General features: G+C 38.7%; 1 protein-coding gene across 1 annotated transcript in view; it reads left to right on the top strand.

Annotated features, from left to right (window-relative positions):
- Positions 1 to 19,058: 19,058 nt before the first annotated feature.
- Positions 19,059 to 23,755, top strand: part of nots (nothepsin) — a 55,274-nt gene continuing 50,577 nt past the window's right edge. The window contains exon 1 of the mRNA XM_067416396.1: positions 19,059 to 19,154. The gene's annotated coding sequence lies outside the window, so the exon portion shown is untranslated. The remainder of the gene's footprint in view (positions 19,155 to 23,755) is intronic.

Genomic DNA, 23,755 nt, shown 5'->3' with positions numbered 1-23,755 from the left:
GTCACTTGCACTGTATGCTACATGTTTAGCATATCTATCTCCGTTGGCGAACAGGGCTTTACATGTGATAAATGTAAGGAATTAATCAGGCTGACGGAGAAGATTTCAGATTTAGAGACACGCATCCAGACTTTATGTGAAAGTAGTGAGAATGTAACAGCTTTAGATACTGCTTTGGATGCGACTAGCTTAGTGAACACTCGTTGTTTGGTTCCGGCTATAGAGCCTTGCAACAGGGCTGGGTGACAATGAGAAAGCATAGACGCGGATCTAAAAACCACTCTTCCGATTAGAACATCAAACAGGTTCTTCCCACTCAGTGACGCACCCACTGAGGATCCTGTTGAAAGTGCCCTAGTTATTGGCGATTCTATTACATGGAACATGAAAATAGAGACACCATCCACCATAGTCACATGTTTACCAGGAGCCAGAGCACCTGACATCAAAGCAAATTTAAAATTGCTGGCTAAAGCTAATCGTAAATTCTCTACGATTATTATTCACGTCGGCACTAATGATGTTTGACTTCGCCAGTCGGAGATCACCAAAATTAACAATAAAGAGGTGTGTAAACTCGCAAGTATGATGTCAAAGGCAGTCTGTTTCTCTGGTCCCCTCCCTGTTAAAAGGAGTGATGAAATAGATTATCAATACTCAAGGTTGGTTTTCTAAGTGGTGTCCGCAAAATAACATAGGGTTTATAGACAATTGGAAAAGTTTTTGGGGCAGACCTGACCTTTTGAAGATAGACGGCATGCATCCCTCCTGGGCTGTTTCTAGCATCTGTAAAACTGCATTCTACCATCTTCAAATATATCTAAATTACGGCACATGCTTTCAATGAAAAATGCTGAACAGTTATTATATGCGTTCATGAGCTCAGGGCTAGTTTATTGTAATGCTCTACTGGGTGGTTGCCCTGCTCGCTTAATAAACAAACTCCAGCTAGTCCAAAACGCAGCAGCTTGAGTTCTTACTAGAACCAGGAAGTATGATCATATTAGTCCAGTTCCGTCAACACTGCACTGGCTCCCTATTAAACATCGCATACATTTTAAAATCTTGCTTATCACTTACAAAGCACTAAATGGTTTAGCTCCCCAGTACTTAGGCGAGCTCTTAACACATTATACTCCATCACGTCTATTGCGGTCTCAAAACTCTGGCCAGTTGATAATACCTAGAATATCTAAATCAACTGCAGGGGGTCGATCCTTTTCCTATTTAGCACCTAAACTCTGGAACAGTCTTCCTAGCATTTTTCGGGAGGCAGACACACTCTGTCAGTTTAAATCAAGACTAAAATCGCATCTCTTTGTTATGAAATACACATAGAACATTTTTTACTTTCATCATTCAAATCAATTGACTGATTGTTAGGGAACACCGGGAACACTTCCCATAACACCTGATGTACTCGTTACATCATAAAAAGAGTGGCATCCACACTAATGTTAGTCTCTCTGTTTATCCCGAGGTTTACTGCAGTCGGCCGGATCGGATGGTGGACCTGTGTCTGGACATGACCAGCTCATGATACTGTAAAATTGTATCTGGACAATTTTTTTCCCCTAAATAAGCCACATACCCTCTATGTAGATATCAGAGAGCAATTTAACATATTGTTTCAACTCATTCTAGGGCACCTTTAAATGCTAAACTTAAATACTATAGAGTATCTTGTCAGCGTTGTTTGCAATAACAAAGAGAAAACAGCAGGATCTAGTCGCAGCAGTTTTAGATTTTATTAAACTAAAAATAAAAAACACTCAGGGTACTAGAATGACCAGGAACAGAAAGAAACATAGAAGTTAAATACACAACCAAACCAATTCATGAAATGAACAAGTGCAACTGATAATCAAATCAATAAAAAATAAAAAAAACACCAACTGAAACACAGGAACCTGAACTAAAACACGACAAAACTCAAAACAGAAACAAACCAGATCACCCGTAACAATACTATTATAGCAATTTAATTAATAGATCTAAGAATAGGATGTATTAACATTAAACAATTGTTTTAGAAATGGCCTTTGCAATTCTTTGATGCGCATAGTTTATTTTACATTTAAAGAAAAGTATGACTTAACATCAAATGGTTTATTGACTAAACACTGCCAGTATTTTATTTTACAATTCACAGTTCAGATAAATAAGTGCAAAATATAAATACAAACCCACGGAATTTAAATTCCTTTGTAAATGACAAACTAATGGTGATTTGTTTCAATTTTATTTTTGTATGCTTGGCCAAAAACATACAAGTGAAAGAAAAACAACAAACAAAAACATATATTATTCAGAAATGGCAAAGGTATATTAAATAATAATTCAAAACTACTACTAATAATAAATGTAAGGCTGTCGTGTCGGTCTAAATAGACCTCTTACCTGTTGGTCCTGATATATTAATCAGTAAAGCCAGTCCAGCATATAAAATAAATCGATACATCTTTCACGCAAGAAAAATAACCTGAAAGGCAACTTAACATGAATAATGCTTACTTAATGAGTAACTGAGGGCTGATATGGGACTGTTTTGACATCAGACTAATACTGTCCTTAAACCCCACCTACCCATTATTTTATACTAATATAACAGGTTCTCAGCATGGGCCACTACAGTTCAGTAATTTTTTTTTATTAAACTAATAATTTATATTAATAGAAATATAAAATATTAGATAGATACTAAATATAAATATAACTAAATATACTGTCTTAAAATAGCAAATGACTGATGTACCATTATAAAGTGAATACTTTCACATTGTAAATTAATTTGTCTTGTATGATAACATACACTGTTAAAAATAAAGTTTGTTTATTAGTATCTTTGGTTCCGTGAAGAAACTTTAACATCCATTCAAAAAAAAAGAGGTTCTTTTAGGAACCCAAAATTGGTATATACATGCATTATTGCAAAGCTTTAGTTGTATAGGTGTATCTGTATCTAGCAAGGTTCAATAAAATAATAATAATAACAACAATAATAATAATAATAATAATAATAATAATAATAATACAATTATTATTAAGGAGAGCATCATTAGTCAAGCCAGATTCATAATGATGTGTGTGTTTTAAATAAATGAAAATTGTAATATTTCACAATAGTTATTGCATTAACCAATGTTAACAATTTAAACCTTTTTGTAAAGTTCATAAACTGTTCTGATTTCCATCTCATTGTCTTGTTGTCTAGTTGGAGTGGAAAAACCTGTATTTCTACTGTTTAATATCGGCATAGTTTTGTTTAAATAACAAATATGAATTGTACAGATAGAAATCCGGGTCCTTGAATTCCAGAAGCAGAGGCGACCTTTCCATGCACCTTGGACATCATAATGACCAGGCCATGAGACTAAAGAAATTAAAATGATAGAACAGGGGTTACATAACTGATACAATATGAACATGAAGAGGTTCTCCATCACCTACCGTGTCAAGAGAAAATGTTTTACACTTTGGCTACTCTGATATTAACATTTGAAAAGTGCTACTAAGTTTATCCTTATCTAGCAATCTCATAACAATGTGTTCAGTTGATATCTAAGCAAGTGCGGGCAGTCTTTCTTGCAGCATGGTGGAACGCAGCTGTGATTTTATCAGCCCCAGGCGCAGACACAAGATATAAATATAGAAAAATGTCAAAAGATCAAATAATTCCGGACTCATTTAGTTGCTCATAGACATGCCATGGTGCTACTGTGGATTTGTGGTTTTGAGCAACAATAGACAATGTTCTAAGTCTAAAATGAAAGTAATCTAACATTAACTTCTCGTTTACTTAACTATTGGATTGCCCGGGTGAAACATAGCAAAGGCCACGACTGTCCTGAAGTTATCCTAAATGCATACAAATGTTGAATGGCTCAATCAGCCATGCCATGCAGTCAGCCTGATGTTGTCTGTTAGTGTAGAATGTGTTTGATTATAAATTAGCTCTTCATGGTTACTAACAAGTATAGCATTGTTCTTAGAAGATGGAGTTTGCATATTATATTGTTTCCAGTGACTAAAACTGTCACGGTTCAGAAAGAGAAGGATTCAATTTGCAGGGCAAAATGTTTATTAGAAACCAGGAGGGGACAACAGAGGAAGAGTCACGAGTAATCAATGGCAGAAATAAGTCCATAGAGCAGTAACGCTCAACGCTGAGAAGCCTGTTCCGAAGATCCGGGACACAGGATGAGACTGGGTGTGTGACAGGCCGAGGTGGCAGGAGAGGCTGGCAGGAAAATGAAGAGGCAGCGGAGGAGCTGATGGTGGCAGAAGGTGAACACCACCCAGCAGCCTGAGTAACTGGAGAACTGGAGTGGAGAGAGAGAGAGAGAGAGAGAGAGAGAGAGAGAAGAAAAAAAACAAAACCTGACCTGAAGACACAGGGAAAAATAGAAAAATAAAATCCAAAATCTATTCTTATAGAAAAAAGGAAAAATAATTAATTATCAAGCTGAAAAAATAATAATAAAAAACCAAGACCAAAAGCTAAGTTTAAGGATAAGCCAAAAACACAAAGAAGGCTAAGCCACAAATCTGAAGAAATAAATCGCGTTCTAGACAAAAGCTAGACTTTCTAAATAGGAGGAGCAAGACGTGACTGACACAAAGAACAGACCAGAACCAAGACCAGATCCACAGCTTCCTCCTGCAACAAAGAAGAAACAGAGACAGAAGACGAAGCCGCACCCAGACAAAACTTATGACAAAAAGAACTCCATGCCAACATAGAATTCCCTGACCAACTCACATGGGGATTGTGTTTTACCAGCCACGGATGACCCAAAACAATGGGGGTGCTAGGAGACTGAAGGAGGTAGAACACCAGCTCCTCCCGGTGGTTCCCCGAAATGACTAGGCTTATAGGGTCAGTGACATGGGTTATTTGGGCCAAGACAGAAACGTTAAGTCCCCTAGCAGTGATGGGTTTCTGGAGACGGGAGGTAGGAATTCTCCAACGAGCCACCAAATCAGCATCAATGAAGTCACCTTCTGCACCAGAGTCAACTAAAACAGAGCAATGTCTCAGAAAGGGACCCCAACCGACATTGGCAGGAAGGAGGGTGCGGGAGCAGGGGGAACAAGACAATGGAGTAACGCTCACCAGTACTTCCCCCCCTACTGGCGAGCCCTGGCTTTTAACGGGCATTGTGCAGCAAAATGTCCTGGCTTGCCGCAGTAAAGACAGAGTCCCTGGACTATGTGGCGTTGTCTCTCCTCCGCTGCCAGACGCATCCGCCCCACCTGCATGGGCTCCGGCTCAGGAAGAGGCTCAGGACTACGGCTGGTTGCCACCAATGAAGGCGAGGTACTTCTCCACTGAACCCGTGCAGATTGTCTCTGACGACGCATCTCTGGACGAGTCTCCACTCTGAGGGCCAAATCCACTAGGTCATCGAATGAAGTAGGTAAGTCATGAATGGCAATCTCATCCTGGAGGTCATCGCTAAGACCCTCCTGGAATCTGTCCCAGCAAGCCTCCTCATTCCAGCCGGTTAAAGCAGCAAGGGTACAGAAGCGGATGGAGTAGTCTGTCACGGAGTGGTTTCCTTGTCTCAACCTGGCGAGCTGGCTAGCGGCCTCTTTACCGGCCAACGAACGGTCAAATACCTTCAACATCTCCTTCTCGAACAGCTCAAAGGAGGCGCAGAATGAAGCCTTGGCTCCATCGTAAGGAGTGGGTGTGGGCACTCGAGGTTCTGGAGTCAAACTGGATTGGGCTGGTACGGTACGGGCAGCGACAGCAACTGATCTGATGGAATCTTGGTCCCTCCGCAACTCTCTAAGCTCTGCCGTGATGTCTGCCATCTGGCTGGCCATTACCTCAACATTACGGGTGGTGGCTGTAACCTGGGAGGCATGTTGTACAAGCAGAATCCCCTGCTGGGCGACAGCAGTCCGGACGGCTTCTGGCCCTGCTGAATCCATGGCTGGCCAGATCGTACTGTCACGGTTCAGAAAGAGAAGGATTCAATTTGCAGGGCAAAATGTTTATTAGAAACCAGGAGGGGACAACAGAGGAAGAGTGAGGAGTAATCAATGGCAGAAATAAGTCCATAGAGCAGTAACGCTCAACCCCGAGAAGCCTGTTCCGAAGATCCGGGACGCAGGATGAGACTGGGTGTGTGACAGGCCGAGGTGGCAGGAGAGGCTGGCAGGAAAATGAAGAGGCAGTGGAGGAGCTGATGGTGGCAGAAGGTGAACACCACCCAGCAGCCTGAGTAACTGGAGAACTGGAGTGGAGAGGGAGAGAGAGAGAGAAGAAAAAAAAAAACCTGACCTGAAGAAGACACAGGGAAAAATAGAAAAATAAAATCCGAAATCTATTCTTATAGAAAAAAGGAAAAATAATTAATTATCAAGCTGAAAAAAATAAATATTAAAAAATAATAATAAAAAAATCAAGACCAAAAGCTAAGTTTAAGGATAAGCCAAAAACACAAAGAAGGCTAAGCCACAAAGCTGAATAAATAAATCGCGTTCTAGACAAAAGCTAGACTTTCTAAATAGGAGGAGCAACAGCGGGGCGACAGCTGACAATGCACACAGCACGCAACACTAATGACGAAGCACATGGCGAATGAACACAAACACCACACCCAAAAGCGCGTGCACAGACAAGACGGCCAAGCGCGCCGAACAATGACAACACAAGACAGATCAAACCGGCGTCCTGACAAAATCCTCCTGACTAACAACGAAACATTGTACTACTCCTAAGATATATGTATATAAATCCCAATTTTATAAATCAGAAATACTCCATTATAAATGTGTTGAAATAAGAATTGTTACATAACTACCTGTCTAGGGTTGGTAGTCAGTAACAATAAAACAAAAACAAAAAGTAAAAATTAAATAATGAAAATAAATCTTGGAAAGAGAACTAAGATTATTCAACCCCCTGTCCCAGAATCAACACAACCAATTCAAACTAACATCTTTTAATTTGAAAAGATAAGGAATAATGCCACATCCCATCAAAGGGTACAGAAATAAAATTCAAAGAATAACAAATAATAATCAAAAACAGGGTATAATACTTAAGGTGAGGGCTAGGCCATAATAACAAACAAAACATTAGATAAGATAACTAACCCAAGAATCTCAATGATAAAAAAAAGATAATTGAAATAAAATACATCAAACTTCCCTTACTCCCTACCTATACCCATAATCAGGAGATCAAGAGACAAAGAAAGCAAAACCCCTCAAAACATACACAAATGCATGACCTTTTGGTGCACGTCCTTGGACATAACACCCACATCACTACATTTTTGTACCCATAGGAATGCAAAAAGTATAAAGCACCGATTCACATCATTCATCAGCTTCCCGCACTCGGGACAGTGCCTCAGCAACTACATTGTCTGAACCCTTCCGATGTTTCATTTCAAGATTATACTCATGCAATACAAGTGAACAATGCATCAAATGCTGGTTTAAGTTAGACATCTGGGATAAGAACACTAATGGATTGTGATCCGTGTACACTAAAATGACCAGTGTTGTAGTCAAGATCAGCTCATTCGAATCCGGGTAGAGTCCGAGTTCAGAAAGGGTCTAGTCCTAGTTGAGTCCGAGTTCGGAGAGGCTTGAGTCCGAGTCGAGACCGAGACCAGAGAGAGCCGCTGCAATCATAGATATTTACATATATTCCTCATTGGATCCGCGCAGGCACTAATGGGGAATATATATATATATATATATATATATATATATATATATATATATATATATATATATATATATATATATATATATATACCTTCGACAGAAACAAGGCAAAAGGCACGAGCAAAAGGGTTTACTATGGATTCGTATGTCTGTGTGTTTGAGAAGTGTGCCGGAGGAAGAGAGGGCGGGCGACCTTAAGACATTTTTGGTGGAGATGCTCATTTTATTATTAATTACACAAGGTTTGGATTTCTCTGTGACACTTTTGTCCTACTTTGTAAACAGTAAATATACAGTCCCTGACAAAAGTCTTGTCGCTTGTGTAAATTGACCTAAAGTGCCACTGAAATATATTTCTAATCAAGATTTTTTTTACAAGAAATGGCTCATTTTAATCCCACCAGCTTTTGTGATAATGTTTCAGTGAAAACTAAACTTTCAAAAAGTATTCTAATATTCACAGCTTGGTAAAGCCCATTGAGTCAATTTTTGCAAAGACATAAGTGTTGTCACCTTGTCATATGAGCTTCACCTGTGACTAATAATGGATCAATTAGGTCTCAAGTGTGTATATAAAGAACCCCAGTACGCTAGACCTTCACATCAACTGCAACTAGACCTCTGCAAACATGCCTAAGATTCACCCAGAGACTAAAGTTTTGATTATCAAGAGGCTGAAGACCAGATCCACTGCTGATGTGGCAGACACCTTCAATGTGTCTCAGCGTCAAGTACAGAGGATAAAAAAAAGATTTGAAGAGACTGGAGACGTTTTTGACAAGCCCAGGTCAGGGAGACCCTGCAAGACAACTGCTCGAGAGGACCGTTTGTTGGCTCGAAAATCCAAGGCCAGCCCATTTTCCACTGCAGCAGAGCTCCACGAGACCTGTTCACCTGAAGTCCCTGTGTCAACCAGAACAGTTTGTCGGATTCTGTCTCGAAATGGCCTCCATGGTCGAATCAGTGCCCAGAAGCCAGCACTAAACAAAAGACAATTGAAAAACCGTGTGGCATTTGCCAAGGCCCACAGCCTGCTAAAAGGATGGACGCTGGAAAAGTGGCAGAAGGTGGATTTTTCAGATGAATCTTCTGTTGAATTACACCACAGTCGCTGCAAATATTGCAGGAGACGTACTGGAGCCAGAATGGATCCGAGATTCACCCAGAAAACGGTGAAGTTTGGTGGCGGAAAAATCATGGTCTGGGGTTACATCCAGTATGGGGGTGTGTGAGAGATCTGCAGGGTGGAAGGCAACATCAATAGTCTAAAATACCAAGAAATCTTAGCTACCTCTTATATTCCCAACCATAAAAGAGGCAAAATTCTGCAGCAGGACGGTGCTCCATCGCATACTTCCATCTCAACATCAAAGTCCCTCAAGGCGAAGAAGATCAAGATGCTCCAGGATTGGCCAGCCCAGTCACCAGACATGAACATCATTGAGCATATGTGGGGTAGGATGAAAGAGGACGCATGGAAGACCAAACCAAAGAATATTGATGAACTCTGGGAGGCATGCAAGACTGCTTTCTTAGCTATTCCTGATGACTTCATCAATAAATTGTATGAATCTTTGCCAAACCGCATGGACGCAGTCCTTCAAGCTCATGGAAGTCATACAAGATATTAAATTTGGATCTCACAGCAGCACAACTTAATTTGCTGACATATTTTTGTATTTGCAGTAAATTTGTTCAATTTCTGTATAGGCGACAAAACTTTTGTCTTGCCAAAATTTGACCTTTCTGTCTTGATTAAATGATAAATATTTTTTCTGTGAACATTATTTATTTCAGTGCATTAAACATCATTTGGGAGGGTTTTAGCTTTTCATTTGAGCTATTTCTAATTAATCAATTTCTAATTAATTAAAAGTCAGGTTAATATCAGGTATTTCTAGAAAATAGATAAGCGACAAGACTTTTGTCAGGGACTGTATTAAAAATAACAGTTGAGACAAATAATGTAGCAGCAATGGGACTTTCTGGAAAACGCAATCACTACAGGATGCCAGGAGGACTCAGTAAAATAGAAGCGCGAGCAGGAGCTCGGGCGTAAAAAAAGTGACTTACAGATTTCTACAAAGAACCAACTACTAAGCATTATCTGTCAAAATGCTGAGATTTTATGCATATAGGTACAGAAATTATTAGGTCTTAATCTTTGTGCTTTTGCTCCACATGTCGATAAAAATTGGACGTTGTTCCCTTTGCTTCAGTAATTGATGTACTGCAGAATTTACACATCGTAGAAAGTTTTTGTTTTTTTATATGCAAACTGAATAACAGATGATGTAGTAGACATTTCCACACATAGTTAAGAGCTAGCTCGCTCTTTCCTTACCAGAGTCCTGCTACCTTTGAGTAAGTCACGTCAAGGGCGTAGATTTGGTTTGAACATGGGGGGGGGGGGGGGGGGGGGGGGGGGTGTTGAACGTTGGTATTTACCTCGAATCTGTTAGAAAAACATGTTAAAAACATGTTAAGAGATATAATTTGTGTATAATCATTCATGAAATTCTAGTAGACATTATAAAAAGAAAGAAATTAAGTATTGAAACCGCCAGTAGGCGGCAGCGATTCACTCTTTAAATGAGTGAGCCACTTAAATTGTTCAATCATCCAATTCGTTCAAAAGTCAGATTAATTTAAGAAGAAAACAAAAACCGATGTTGATTACAGACACAATTGAAAAAAGAACTAGCAAAACAGACGGATGCTTTCGTAGCTTGTTATACTGATAGTTATAGCTAAATACATTGCAATGGATTAGCTAGCTAAATATATGTGGTTTGTACTTAGCTATTACACAATATTCTCATACCTCATTCTCAGTACATGCTTTATTTATTTATTTTGCATCCCTCTCTAACCAGCAGTTAAACATCATTCTCTTCATTTTTGGCGCTAACGTTTGCTCTCCCATTCAAACACCACTCGCGTTGTTTTGGTGAAAGTGCGACTCATTATAATATGGACTACTTTGATGATGCTTTCATTACCTTCTGGACATGGACAGCAAGTGTGCATACACTTACAGGACAGAAAGCCCTCGGACTAAATCTAAAATATCTTAAAATGTGTTCCGAGGATGAACAGAGGTCTTACGGGTGTGGAACGACATTGGGGTGAGTCATTAATGAAAGAAATTTCATTTTTGGGTGAACTAACCATTTAACACAGGAATGGGATGCCATGGTGCCACCGGAGTCTTCTGATTCGGTTTTCCCTACATCACTCTAACGGCAGAAATCTGAGATGGCAGATTTTAATTCAGGCCAGAAATAGCACTTAGAAACATGCTGAAATGTTTTCGTGACTCCCAAATCACCGGAAAGAGGATATTCATGAGCCAATTTAAAGACTTGCAAATCTGTACCCAGTTGATAAAACAATATGATATCTCACCTCCCAGTCTGCCACATCAGAATGTGGAGATTTCCATTTACACATGAGAAGCCTACCATCCCAATAATAAGATGTATCTAAGTCAGAAATATTGTTAACATTAACAGCCATCTCGCAAATTTTTTTTTAATGTAGAATCAGACTTCTGAGCTAAAGATAACTGATCTCGACCCACATGTAAAGGCACTTCAGATGTTGAGGCTTCTGAACTAGATTTTATTTCAGCTTCCACAGCTAAATAATCTTTTCTAGGTTCAAGGTCAGAACCAAAACAAAGTTTCAGAAATGTCAACTACATTGTTAAACTTCTTTGATTTCGATCTTGTTACCACACAAGCAGGAAATACATAAGGGACCTGAGCAAAAAGATCAGTCTGATTGCAGACAACAGGTTTGTTAGCTACCACTGGACAAGGGAAAACGTTAGCACCGGCAAGATCATTCCCAGATAGCATTATGACATTGAATCAATGTTGAAATTCCATCAGAATCATCATTTTGGTTGAGGTTGAAATTTCAATGCTAAGTAATATTGGATCAATGTTGAAAATTCAATGCTAACACCATACTGGACCAATGTTGAAAATTCACTGCTAAATAATATTGGATCAATGTTGATAATTCCATGCTTTTCAGTGTTGAAAAGACAATCATTGAATCAATGCTGATGTTTGCTCATCTTATTTCTCCACTGGTGAGGCTTACGGTCAATCTATCTGTCACATTATTCAAAACTATGAATCTTTTTAAAAGGTATATTATTTTCCTGCCGCCTGGCATGTAAGGTTGTCATTCTGTGTTTCATGTTATTATAATAATAATTTAAAAAAAAACAAAGAACTTGTACCATAAATTTAGTCGATCAGTTTTAAATAAATAAAATTGTAGGCTATTATTATTATTATTTAAATCATGTAGAATGTACATGCATTTCATTATTTATCTAAAGAATACAGAGTTAATAAAGAATTTAGAATATGTGTCCCTATCGAATGCGCCACAATCCAATCCAGTAGGTGGCGGTAATGCACCTTCAAGACATCCACCAATCAGATGAAAGCAAGCGCAGCTGAACCGAACAGACATCAAACGCGAAAAAGAGACAGGACAACGACCATGTTTTTTAGAGGTAAGTAGGCCTACAAAAATATATTTATAAAATTCATCTCAATTTTAATTCAGTGTTTTTATTCATCTTTATGTTTTACAACTTGTGTGCTTCTCCTGAGCGAGTCAGAGTGAACTGCAATGTTAATAATTGTCACATGAACAACCTAGTAAACCTACATAACTAAGGGCCAGGAGGATAATATTAATACATTGAGTTTCAGTTTGTTTTTCACCAAACCATATCATATTTGTATTCATCTTTTTAAGATTGGCATATACACCGTGAATTGCGTCCAAATTCTGACTCGTGCAACTCTTTTTTGTTGTGAGGTGTTCATCTATTTTATGAGATGATTGTAGTATTAAGATGATTCATCTGTGCGTGCAACGAGTAAAATGTGCATTTGTGGAAATGGTGCTGCACATGCATTCATTGACTTGTGAGTCGATCCTATTTGATTCATTTGGATTTTGAGATAGGATCGACTCACAAAGTCAATGCATGCATGCGCAGCGCGGATCCACAAACGTATCTTACTCGTTGCACGCACAGATGAATCATTTTGAATCATCCTATATTCGTCCAGTGTATAAACGAGAGGCGATCGGAAGGTTAGATGAATTTCTGGCTTGTCAGTAATTGTGTTCGCCACTCGTGAGAGTATCTCACAGCTGAAGCAGAACTAGAACTGATTGACCTGTTAGCGCGGTGAGGGGAAATACAATCAGTTCAGCTTCAGCTGTACGATATCATCACGAGCAGATCACAATTACATCATTACAGTTTAATCTTTAATGCAGCAAGAAAAAAAGAAAAGAGTGAGATCTTTAAGTTCTGTAGGCAGCTATATCAAACTACAGAAATTTAGTAAACAGTTGTGCCTCCAGTTCGTGTTGTAAATGGAAAAAAAAATCTCTTCCAAACCACCATGTAGCCTATACAGCTCCTCTTTTATTTTCTTAATTTAGCTATTTGGTCATTCATTTACTTGTTTTATTTTCACACTTTATTTATTTACTTTTAAATACAATAATATTATTAGATAAAACACCGGATATAGTCACTTTGCTTTTTCATTCATTGTGTGTCTGCAGGTCCTTTAAAGTCTATACTAAAATGCATTAAATAGTTCTGAATTTAATGTTAGCGTGTTTTAACTGGGATATCAAGATTTTGATAAAATTTCAAGTTTCACTTCATTTTGTAGTAGGCTATATTTGTAATGTATAATTAATCACATTTCCAAATATTTACTAACTTCTTGTTGTTTTAGATGCTGTGAATGCTGATAATAAGGAGGCATCAGAGTTTATCTTTTCTGGGACGGTGCAGAACTGGCTCCATTACAACCTGAAAGGCTTCGGGGCATTGCTCATGGTGGAAACCCTTGAGTTTGGAGTATTTTATTCTTTCTTCTACCTTCTTTCAGTAGTACTGTGTCATTTCTGTATTTATTGGCAAGTTTACATTTGTATTTACTTCCATTTTGCAGATGCAAGTTGTCATGTTTTTCCAGGCTCTTCTCATTTGTGTCATAAATTCAGATGTAATTGTTTCAAGTCAATGTGAGATTTCCTGTTGTAACTGTGGGGGCATAAATAAATACATTTGCATGTAAACTGAAGGATGTTGTTTACTTTGAGTGACTTTTTGATGCAAAATCATATCGACTGCAGCCACACATGGTCTCTGATTAAAATGAATAAAATAAAGAGACAAATTAACTGGCATAGAATCCTGCTGTACATAAAGCAAGATTGATCTATTTTTCATTGTTGAAATAACAATATTTCACGGTGCAAACCTGATGAAAAATCAATGTTATATCTCAACATTGATTCAATGATATTTTAGTTGATGCATTAACATTGATTCAACGCTGATTCACTGTTTATCTGCTATCTGGGTTCCCAAGGATGATACAAACCCCATTCACAGGTGACTTAGGGCGCACCCCCAGATCAACAGCTCTTGTAACAACATCCTATTTCAATTGAACACTATGAAGTGCGTAACCAAGGTATTTTCTCTGCTTATTTTATTTTCCCATTGACTCCCCATTGGTTGCGTCATCGCAAGAATTGTACGGGTATCGCAAGATCTGACACAGAAATTGCATCATTTCCCTTTAAATATGGCAGCATGCTGTTGGTTTGTGTGTGTGTGGGAGTTGATGTTTTGAGCTGCTGCAGGTAGGCGTTTGACAACGTAAAAGTGTTATTGATTAACTAAACTGCCAGATTTGAACTGTTATGCCTATAAACTTTTTTGATGCCTCCATTTTGTGTTGAAACTGCTGTGTAAGTGACTTAAATATTAGGGGTGTCTCGATCCTAATTTTAAGACCTGGTTTCACAGAGATGGCTTCCCAGATAGCAGATAAACAGTGAATCAGCGTTGAATCAATGTTAATGCATCAACTAAAGTATCATTGAATCAATGTTGAGATTTAACATTGATTTTTCATCAGGTTTGCACCCTGAAATAATGTTATTTCAACGATGAAAAATAGATCAAGATGGGCTTAAAATCAATAGTTTTCCAACTAAAATTAAACCACTTATTTAAGTGAATCAATGTTGAATCAATGTTAATGCATCAATCAAAATATCATTGAATCAATATTAAAATATAACATTGATTTTTCATCAGGTTTGCACCGTGAAATAATGTTATTTCAACAATGAAAAATAGATCAATCTTGCTTTATGTACAGCAGGATTCTATGCCAGTTAATTTGTCTCTTTATTTTATTCATTTTAATCAGAGACCATGTGTGGCTGCAGTCGATATGATTTTGCATCAAAAAGTCACTCAAAGTAAACAACATCCTTCAGTTTACATGCAAGTGTCTTTATTTATGCCCCCACAGTTACAACAGGAAATCTCACATTGACTTGAAACAATTACATCTGAATTTATGACACAAATGAGAAGAGCCTGGAAAAACATGACAACGTGCATCTGCAAAATGGAAGTAAATACAAATGTAAACTTGCCAATAAATACAGAAATGACACAGTACTACTGAAAGAAAGGAGGTAGAAGAAAGAATAAAATACTCCAAACTCAGGGGTTTCCACCATGAGCAATTTTTCCATTTACAACACGAACTGGAGGCACAACTGTTTACTAAATTTCTGTATTTTGATATGGCTGCCTACAGAACTTAAAGATCTCACTCTTTTCTTTTTTCTTGCTGCATCTGTAATGATGTAATTGTGATCTGCTCTCGTGATGATATCGTACAGCTGACGCAGAGCTACGAGCTGATTGTATTTCCCCTCACCGCTAACAGGTCAATCAGTTCTAGCTCTGCTTCAGCTGTGAGATACTCTCACGAGTGGCGAACACAATTACTGACAAGCCAGAAATTCATCTAAAGGCGGGCGTACACTGTGCGAATTCGGACACTCGGAAGGTCGTGAGATATTGCAGACACTACGAGTCATTTAATTTGATCATCGCATCAAATCAGCTGGTACACGGCACGACTGTTTGCACCGCGAGCCGGCCGCGATCACACGAGTTTTCATGTAACACAGACACCGGAGCTTTCAATGTTGCTGCTATAGCTTCAGATACAAAAAATAAAGAAAAAAGGTGTGAAAATGATTTGTTGAAAAGCAGAGAAAAGACATTTCTTTTAACCGAAACAACCAGAGGGAGAGAGAAGAGTGCACGTGAGAGAGAGAAAGTGTGTGTGTGTGTGTGTGTGTGTGGACGCAGTATGTGGCAGCCACTGAGCTAATAATAGTCATAGATTGTGCGTATGTGACGTGCTTGTGCATGATTTGGCAATAGGGGACAGTCATATGCTGGTAAAAATCGGGCTGACTCCCTGAACTTTTTAAACATGTTTAAAAATGATCGTAAGGTCGGGAGGTGCTCTTAACGTGCTCGGCTCGTCTCGTATTTCCTCTCACACGGTGCGAGCCGCGACCATACGAGCATCCAAGATGTCCACGCGATTTCTCCCGAGAAAAAAAAATCGTCTGCGAGTTCGTACGACAGCAAAAATCGCACCGTGTACGCCCGCCTTAACCTTCCGATCACCTCTCGTTTATACACTGGACGAATATAGGATGATTCAAAATGAGTTGCACGAGTCAGAATTCGGACGCAATTTACAGTGTATATGCCAATCTTAAAAAAAAAAAAATGAATACAAATATGATATGGTTTGGTGAAAAACAAACTGAAACTCAATGTATTAAGATTATCCTGGTCATTGGTTGTGTAACTTACGAGGGCGTTCATGTGACTATTATTAACATTGCAGTTCACTCTGACTCGCTCAGGAGAAGCACACAAGTTGTAAAACATAAAGATGAATAAAAACACTAAATTAAAATTGAGATTAATTTTATAATTATATTTTTGTAGGCCACTTACCTCTAAAAAACACGGTCGTTGTCCTGTGTCTCTTTTTCGCGATTGAAGTCTGTTCAGCTGCGCTTGCTTTCATCTGATTGGTGGATGTCTTGAAGGTGCATTACCGCCACCTACTGGATTGGATTGTGGCGCATTCGATAGGGACACATATTCTAAATTCTTTATTAACTCTGTATTCTTTAGATAAATAATGAAATGCATGTACATTCTACATGATTTAAATAATAATAATAGGCTACATCTTTATTTATTTAAAACTGATAGACTAAATTTATGGTAGAAGTTCTTTGTTTTTTTGTTTCTTACATTTTTTATTATAATAACATGAAACACAGAATGACAACATTACATGCCAGTAAGCAGGAAAATAATATACCTTTTAAAAAGATTCATAGTTTTTACAGCTTTCTTATTGGAAGAGTCAGAAATCAAACACTTATACAATTTTAACTCTTCCAGAAAAATTTAAAGAAAGGCTTACAATTACAAAATGTACATTTATGTTTTCTTTGTGAATCCACATACTTGTTGGTGTACTCATTGTATCCTTTGAGGATAATAAATGTGCTCACATTCACACAAATGTAGCCAATTGATTTGGACTTGCCTTAACATTTTGAATAATGTGACAGATAGATTGACCGTAAGCCTCACCAGTGGAGAATTAAGCTGACCAAACATCAGCATTGATTCAATGTTTGTCTTTTCAACACTGAAAAGCATGGAATTATCAACATTGATCCAATATTATTTAGCAGTGAATTTTCAACATTGGTCCAGTATGGTGTTAGCATTGAATTTTCAACTTTGATCCAATATTACTTAGCATTGAAATTTCAACCTCAACCAAAATGATGATTCTGATGGAATTTCAACATTGAATCAATGTCACCATGCTATCTGGGAAGTCACCTGATGTGAACTCTTTGCTCTTCATTTTCTATTAGCAGAGTTAACAAACCTTGCTGTTTTTTTGTGAAATGTATTAAAAGAAGGTACACCGCATCTTGCTCCGAACAAAGAGACTTGAACGCACATGATGTCATAAAGATTTCTCTTCTCGTAAATACGAACGTCCTAGGAAGACTTGAAGGCATCATGCGACATTTAACTGATAACAAATCAATTTCTTCAAAATATGGGGACTTCTTCGTATCACTGCCAGTCCGTGTGTTGTGCTTAAACGCTCTACTTTTTTTCAGGTAGTCAAATCTATCGTTCAGTTTTCCCTACTCTCTAAAATCGTACAACTTCTCGATAAATCTGTTCCCAAATAGTGTGATAAGCACCATGGTCTCAAACTGCCTCTGAAACCGATGTTCTCCCTCTTTACAGCAGTAAGAATAAGAATACTTGCATTCTTTTTGGTTTCGTTTTGGCTTCTCGCTTGTGTGCGTATGTTCCTGCGTGTTCGGTGGTTCTTTCCGAGGTCGGGAGGGAAGCAGCTTTTCTCTAGCGGCGCTTCGTGTTCTCCTTCTGAAGAATGCCCTTGTGGCTAGTAAGTTGATGACTCAGTAGGGAAGCGAGGAGAACAGGATTGTTGAAGATCGGATTGTAGAAGAGAAGATTTTTGGAAGAGCTGAGGCCTGTTGGCCCCATAGTGTGGTGGGCCTCGGTTTCTGGTCCCACACAGCACATGGCTCTGTGTCTGGAGCCCCTCCCTGCTTGGGGGGGGGGGGGGCTGGTGGTTCAGCCAGGGAGAGAAGACGAGAGCATTTCGGAAGAGACTTTCAGAAGAAGAGAGCGAAGTAAGAGAGAGGGAGGGCATCCGAGGTCCTCCTTTTATGGTCTGGGCGTAGTCCCACCCTCCAGGGTTAGACTTAACCAATGAGATTGTTGGAATTTCCAGGCGGGAAATTCCTCAGAAGATTTTATGGCCCTTTGTTTCAAAGCTCGAATCAGTGGGTCTCTTGACCATTCATACCCTAATTAATGCAACAAACACACACTGCATTTCCTGACTAAGTGATATACATGGAAGTCGTGAAGTAAGCATTAATTTGATAGGAGACATGACATATATGAGGTTATCTGAACTAGTAATTTGTTAAGACAAAGATAAAAAAGATGCAAAATACCATAGAGAAGAAACATTTTACAAAACAGTTATGTGTTTACATATAATGTCCTGGGGTGCATGTTCATTTATAGATGGTTTGTCTATAATTTGAGGCAAAAGCTCTGTGTCTTAAACTCTTTGTGTCTGAAACTTCATGTGGCCAAATTCTTTTGGGCCATAAAACATCTTATCAGATGGTTTCCAGGGTAACGAAGAATCTTTCTCTGTTGTGTTGGGGGAAGGTCTGCGACCCAGCACAGAGCATTCAAAACATATTTGTTAAATGTAACTGGCGATTGTGTGTTTGATTCGCCTGAGTCGCTACATCATCATCATGTGCTAATGGTAAACAGAATCAAATTTTGGCAATTTTGTTTTTTATATGCACTGGAGAAAAAGAGGAGGAAGGGAAAGATGAGAATATGGATGCGGTCATGGCCAGGGAAAAGAGGCCAACTTGGTGTGCCAATCTTGCAAATTAAGCTTGAGGTAAGTAGTTTTAAGTTTGAGAGCCATGTTATGTTCATCAATACGTCTAGTCAGCAGATGTAGGTTGTAGCAGAGACCATCATGCTAAATGTCAGAAAAAACTGTCAGAAAATTATCACAGGCTATCTTTGGCCGCAAGGTCATGCCAACGCCCGTCTTTGAACCGCCCTTACTGTATAACATAGAGCCACATTTTAGGATTTTACGACCACAGAAATGGCCCCTTTTGGTCATCTTTCATCTGGGACTATGACTAAAAAAAAATTAATTTTCAGGGGACAGCTTCAAGCCAAACTCAAACTCAAACTCAAACATGTAAGTACTCGGAGTAATCATTTCTCATGTTTCTCTAAAATGTCAGATAAGATAATGATGTCATCTAGGTACATAATGACTTTCATACGATTTAAATCTCCCATACACTTTTCAATCAGTTTCTGGAATGTATTTGATGCATTTCTGACCCCTTGTGGCAGAGCCGACTTTAGCTCTTTGGTTGCCCCCAAACACAAATGCTCATATAGTAAAACACCATATTTCTTCGCTGTTAGCTGCAATGTAAATTGTGGTTGTGCTAAAGTGAAACGTTTGTGTGTGTTGCTGTTTTCCACTTTACCTCGTCATGAATACATGCTCGCTGCTGTTTTCAGCTGATTCAACACCGAACCTGTAATGTTTCCATCACACAATTGTATAAAACTAAATTCGGAGTCAAATTGCCGTATAGAGCAGTATTTAAACGCAGCGTACGTGCGTCAGCGGCTGCGCTGTGCGGATATTCGCCGTTTGCAGTTCCATGCGCTCAAATACTAGCCTAATAAATAAATAGAAAAATAGCGCCTAGTATGGAGGGGAGGTCTCTCTCGCCTCGGCTTGTCAATTCAGAAGACAAACCAATGGGCCGCTGTCGCTGCATGTTGTCAGTGGTACAAAAACTTTTTCTTTTTTTTTAAACACTACCGGCCCCAAAGTGCGTCGGCCCACCGGGCAAATGCACGGTATGCCAGATTACCAGTCCAGCCCTGATCACTAGTATATATCCAAAACAAATGAGTCAAAAGAGTCAAGGAAAAAGTCTTTCAGTTAAATCCAGGTATGGGCCACAGGAAAACATGCAATTCCCAGCAGGTCTGCCTTAACAAAGACTAAGGCCCCATTCACATGAAGCCAGAGCTTTCCCAATCCAATCTTTTTATCCCCCTCATTTCAAGAAGTATCTGCGTCCACACGAGATCCCCGAAACCGACTCAAAACGATGTAGTATACATGCCAGGCCAGTGTGTGGCACTGTAATTCTGCCACAGAAACACACTAAAAATGGAGAAGAAGAGTTATGGCTAGAAGGGGTAAAGCAGTGGTAGGAGGTGAGGCAAAATCTCACAATAAAATAACAATAAATACATTTGCTACTTAACAGATGTGTGTTATGAATGCCTACACCTACCCCAGCTCTAAACCTACCCTTACAATAATGTAAATACGGTAATTACATGATGTGATATTGATGTGTGCATACCCAGTGCCCGTAGTTGTCCCTTAACTCTTTCACCATGCTGGACGTAGTGTGATGACATCACCGTTTCAAAAAATATACGGATTGGCTTTATACACGAAAACGGAAGATTGTCGTTTTCAGATTAATCCACTCTGGGACCCGGTTTCAGAAAATATCGGATTCATGCTTCCAAAACACCGGATCCGTGTGGACAAAACACTGATATGGTACGAAATTTATTCGTACACAGCCAAACTCGTCTCCGTGTGGACGGGGCCCAAAAGAAAGATAAAACAAACAAAGATCTTATACACAGGGCATGCACAGCTGATCTCACTGAAATGAAAGCTCTAGCATAAGTTCTGCTGGGAAAACTCAATTACTACGTCACTTAATGCCTTCACTCTAATCCAATGATATTCTCATGCTCACGGTATAAAGGCGCTGTACTTACACATGTTTGAGTTTGCAGATACTGAAGTGACGATTAGTCTCGCTCGCCTGCCAAATCGTCACGTCCACTGACACGCCCGCGTTCGTCATTCTCCTGTTACTGACGACGAAGTTTGCCGCTTCCTCCCATCCACATGCGCAGCTCGCACATTCAGTGCCGGGGGTCGACCGGAAAAGGGGCCTTCGGAGGACATTATCAAGCCACGAAGGCTTACCGGTATCCCATCAGCCGAAGTTCCCATATGAAAAAAACCTATATGGTTCATATATAGCGACCATATATGTTCCTTACATAAATCAGTCAGAATTATCTTATATGTTTAATGTAAGTCCCATATATGTCATACACAAAATCAGACCGTTTATGGCCCATTTCATACTAAAAAGCACACTGAAAACTTTTGGGTCATGTATGAATCCTGCAAAAATCTTATATGAGTTTTACATGTAAACAGTATGCAATGGTATATGGTATTAGTAGAAAATACATGATATTCATATACAAATCATATAAAGTTCTTATACTGAATCATATGCTAGTCATATTAAAGTCATATAGGATTTATTTATATTTTGTGTCATTTGTTTATATGCTTTTTATACAGATTTCATATTTTTTTAATAGGGAAATGGTGTGTTAGCTCTTCAAGTTTATATAATATACATATAAACTACATATAATAATCATACATGATTTCAGTCAATATTACAACATCTCTGCATATACTAACCATATATGATTTCAATCAATGACATACACAAATTTGTGAGGGAAACACTTTTATTTCAACACAAAATGAAATAATCAAATTATACTCCACATGAGTAATTTACAATTCCAACTTGATAGCAAACTGAACTTTGCTCAGGAAAAAAACAAAACCCAAAAAACAACAACAAAATACATTGAACACAGCGTCATGGCCATCAATCAAAGATAATAAACGGATTAGTTCACCCCAAAATGAAAATTGACTGATAATTTACTCACCCCCATCTCATCCAAGATGTTCATGTCTTTATTTCTTCAGTGGAAAAGAAATTAAGTTTCTTGAAGAAAACATTCCAGGATTGTTCATCATATAATGCTTTTCAGTTACAACCAAAATGTTGAAGGTCCAAATCAACGCCGTTTCAAAGGGCTTCGTAGCCTCTGCGTGATCCCAGATGAGGAATAGGGTCTTATCTAGTCAAACGATCAGTCATTTAAAAAAATGAATATACTTTTCAACCTTAATTGTTCAACTTGCTCAGCTCTGCGAGGTGCCAAGGATGACGTAATCACGTGTAAATGGTCACATAGACGTAGGCAGAAGTCCCGCCCTCGTGTTTACAAAGCGCTCATGTGAAGACTAATACAAACGCCCTTTAGCAAAAACACTCAATTTTCCACTTTAAAATCCTCCAATAACGTTGTTTTATATTTTTTTTATTGGCTAGAGGGCATTTGTATTAGTCTTCACATAAGTCCTTTGTAAACACGAAGGTGGAACTGCATTGATTTGGACCTTCAGTATTTTGGTTGCAACTAAAAACCATTATATGATGAAAAATCCTGGAATATTTTGTTCAAAAAACAATTTCTTTTCGACTGAAGAAAGAAAGACATGAACATCTTGGATGACATGGGGGTGAGTAAATTATCAGGACATTTAAAAAAAATCTTTTAATAAAAAATGCATTTTTTATTAGAAAAATATCCATATTTTTGACTTTAGACTAAAATATCTATCTTCCAGCAGTCAACCGTGCGGGTCTACTTACGCCAAAAGAGTGACCTCTGACCTGAAGCATGATGTATTGATGAATGCGGTTATGCAGAGAATAGAGGAAAACAAAACACTGGTCATGAATTTGAATTTAAAGAGGATTCGATAAAAGAGAAGCGCTTGATTTTGTTGCCCAGAGAGACGTTGAAGCTTACGCTACTCCTACATCGCATCACTCGGGTCACTCTCTGGTCGCAAGTCGTCTGCCATGAGCTGGTTATTTTAGTCAATAAGGTTATAAATATGGATATCTATATCAGTATCTATATCAATTACTATATTAACTTATTTCACATAGTAATTATAGTAAACATATTAAAGCTTTATTTTAGTGCTGCAACGACGCGTCGACGTCATCGATGACGTCGACTACGGAAATACGTCGACGTTCGTGAAATGCGTCGACGCGTCGTGTCAGACGTTCATCTCGCGTAATGTTGGCTTCTGCTCCTGGTTCTATCACAAAAACCTAGACCGCGAATATCAAAAGTATGGGAATACTTTAAACAGAGGCCAAACAGTGTTTCCCACACATAGACTAATTTGTGGCGGACTGCCACATAATCAATAACGGCCGCCACATTCGTCATTCATTCATTTTTACGCTATTTAAGACGCACGCATATTCGTTTAGCTGCATTTCCTTAAATTCTCTCTCTGCCCTTTTGCGCGTCTCTTACTCACTCACACACACACACACACACGCGTTGCATTCGACCGTAAAACAAGTTTTATTGCATTTTGGCGCATTTAGTATGACATAGCTTTTAAAACCAGAGCAGTTGAATAACAGAGTTGCGACAAGCCTTCATCACGCGGCAGCGCGCGGTCACGGCGCTCATATAATTCTAACCAAACCAGCGCGGTGTCAATCAATACAGACC

This window comes from Pseudorasbora parva, chromosome 14 (genome assembly GCF_024679245.1).
Source record: "Pseudorasbora parva isolate DD20220531a chromosome 14, ASM2467924v1, whole genome shotgun sequence".
NCBI lineage: Eukaryota > Metazoa > Chordata > Actinopteri > Cypriniformes > Gobionidae > Pseudorasbora > Pseudorasbora parva.
Note: the sequence above shows the minus strand (reverse complement) of the source record. Positions and strands in the feature narration are given on the sequence as shown.